We start from the raw sequence: 2,771 nt of genomic DNA, 5'->3' as shown, positions 1-2,771 counted from the left end.
TACTATAACCATAACTTCTTGGGCTCAAAACCTCCCTCTCCTGCATGCCGTCGGCATTATCGAAATCAACATCTCTGACGTCTCGCTTACCCGACCATCTCTTTTTCACCCACATTCTGCTCCACCCACCCCACCATCTTCTACTAACACCATACCTTCTAGAGCTCAAAACCTCCCTCTCCAGAATATCGTTGGCAGTATCGATATCAGCATCTCGTTTACCCCACCAGCCTTTCCCATCTTTAATTTTAATTTTAATCTTTGTGTCGCCATCCTTATACTTGTACTTTATCTTCCTTAATTCGGCTTCTTGACACATCATCGTTATAACAGCAACGAGTAATATCAAACCAATTTTCATTCTTAAATTCAAAAAACGAAAACAGAAAATTACCATCTTTACAATGTCAAGCTTTCACGAAATTCGTCTTATACCACTATTCTACGCTAGCGAATACAGTTGATCAGAGCTCTCGACAGAAAGGTCTTTAAACAAAAAGGTACAATATTTACAGTCTTTTCGTCGATGGCCCCGATTGGCTATACTCGCTTGCGTACAAACCAATCAAATCACATAACTAAAATAACCTAATGATATTAAGGTATTATAATAATTTCGTAATACCTTGACATTGTGAAGATCATTACATGTCAGATTGACCACAAATAACACATTGCTCCAGGTTATTATGGTGACTTACTAGACAGTGCAATACTACTTGGCATGACGATAATTTAAATGTGTTCTGTGAACTATTGGGAACAATTGGCTAACTGTCAAATTAACATGCCAATCAGTCTATTTGGATTCTATAAAATTCGAAAGGTATTCATATACTTACTTGGTAGATAAGAGTCTGCTTTAGAAATTCAAATTTGAGACAATCAAGTTTATGCTGAAATATCTCCTTTGTTCTCCGCAATTTATAATCCATACTCGTTAAATCAATATGTAAGATCGCACAAAATCAACACACGATATTGTGTTATTTCCGGGACAAAGTTGTAAGATCCTGTAAAGTTAAGGAAATATATTTTAGATTGATGGTGTTAAATCCTTTACTGGTGTCAATTCTATACAATTCAAAGAACTAATTCACGACTGCATCACACAACTGCAGGTATAAGCTGTGCAAGTTACCGTATGTTACATCTATTTGCCGCCAAATTCATCGTAATATCCAGAGAATTGGAAGAACCTGTTACCTATCTCCCAACTCCCTACTTTAAAAGGACACTACCTCTTAGAATCAACATCAATTTTAAATTTCGCAAAACTACACTCAAAGAGTATAAATACATCAGTTGACTTAACTGGTGTCATAACTACACGACAGAATCCCTGTATAATTCGATGATCCATAAAATAAGGTTATTATTGAAAGAGCATGTTTCCAGTAGTCGAGTGACCTAAGGCATTTTTACGCTTAAAATGTACGCTGTTAAATCTAATTCGATTACCATCAATCAATATGAAGTCACAAAGCGAAACAGATTTTGTATGCAGGATAATATTTAATAAAACTGAATATTTTTCAAGATGGCGGCTAACCAGCTGACATAAAAAAAGAATTGAGAAATATTAATTTTTTATGTCCCAATTGCTGTTTTTGGGGGTTATACATCCTGACTGAAATGTCTTGAATGACTGTCATACTGTATATTGATGACACGTCAAAATAATTCAATATAAGAAGGGTGCCATATATTTTTATCCTAGAAACAGAGTAAACATTTTAGACGCCATTACTAAAGCGGAAGTTATAAGAGTAACGACGCTTCAGAATCGAATTTCAATATATCTATTCGAATAGGATAAATGCATTGACTCCATAATTGATTTCGATTTGGTACTAAGACGCTTTTTTCGCCTAATAGCAGCAGACCTTTGTGGTTCATAGAGTTTTTTCAAACTCAAACTACAGGTCTATTCTGTGGCGTTTTTACGGAGGGCCTGCGCCTGCGCCTGCCCCAAAAGAAAATTCTTGAAGGAGAGTCCCTAAACGCGCTTTTGACTTTTCAAGGGGTCGAACACCGCCCGGGCGCCTTGACATAAAATTCGGGCCCCAGCACCAATTCTCCTCTGGCCACGGGGCTGATTACAAAACTTATCCCTTAAAAACAGGCGCAACCATCACATAGATCAATAATTTGTTGTCAAATATTGAACGGTAATGTGTAGTGTATGAGTTTTCTGATATAGCGCATCCAGTTTGATCCGGTTTTTGAGGTGGGAGGTATATGTCTTTTCGGATATGACGCATTTCACTTCTGCGCAGCTTTTTCAATGCGTCATATCCGAAAAGACACAACTGTTAAAATGTATTATAACAGACTTTCCCCAAACTGTTAAAAAATGTATTATAACAGACTTCCCAAACTGTTAAAAAAATATATCATAACAGATTCCTCCAAACTGTATTATAAATTACCCCAAACCACAGACAAGAATCACTAAAAAATAATACAGTATAAAATAACCGCATTAAAAATGTCTTTTATTTTAAAAAACGAAAAAAAAAATTCGAAGGAGACGGTTTCTTCTCTGCGCTGACATCTCTCATCCCCAAAGTGGCCAATTTTGTCTCAAACAACAAATTTCCTCCTTGTATTAAATCTTTCGTATTAAAAATATATGGTGTTTATTGAACAAATATGTCTTTAATAAATGTCCATCCTCCTAAAACGTATTTCGGTGCTGGAGACATTCAAAAGTCATTGGGTTCTCTTCCTGGATTCCCATGGGCAAAATATCCCGGAGAAAACATCTC

General features: G+C 36.2%; 1 protein-coding gene across 1 annotated transcript in view; it reads right to left on the bottom strand.

The window, feature by feature from the left end:
- LOTGIDRAFT_239519 (hypothetical protein) overlaps positions 1-887 on the bottom strand; it is a 4,719-nt gene extending 3,832 nt beyond the window's left edge. Inside the window, exon 1 of the mRNA XM_009056671.1 lies at positions 843-887. The gene's annotated coding sequence lies outside the window, so the exon portion shown is untranslated. The remainder of the gene's footprint in view (positions 1-842) is intronic.
- Positions 888-2,771: the final 1,884 nt, after the last annotated feature.

Source organism: Lottia gigantea (assembly GCF_000327385.1).
Source record: "Lottia gigantea unplaced genomic scaffold LOTGIsca_283, whole genome shotgun sequence".
NCBI lineage: Eukaryota > Metazoa > Mollusca > Gastropoda > Lottiidae > Lottia > Lottia gigantea.
Note: the sequence above shows the minus strand (reverse complement) of the source record. Positions and strands in the feature narration are given on the sequence as shown.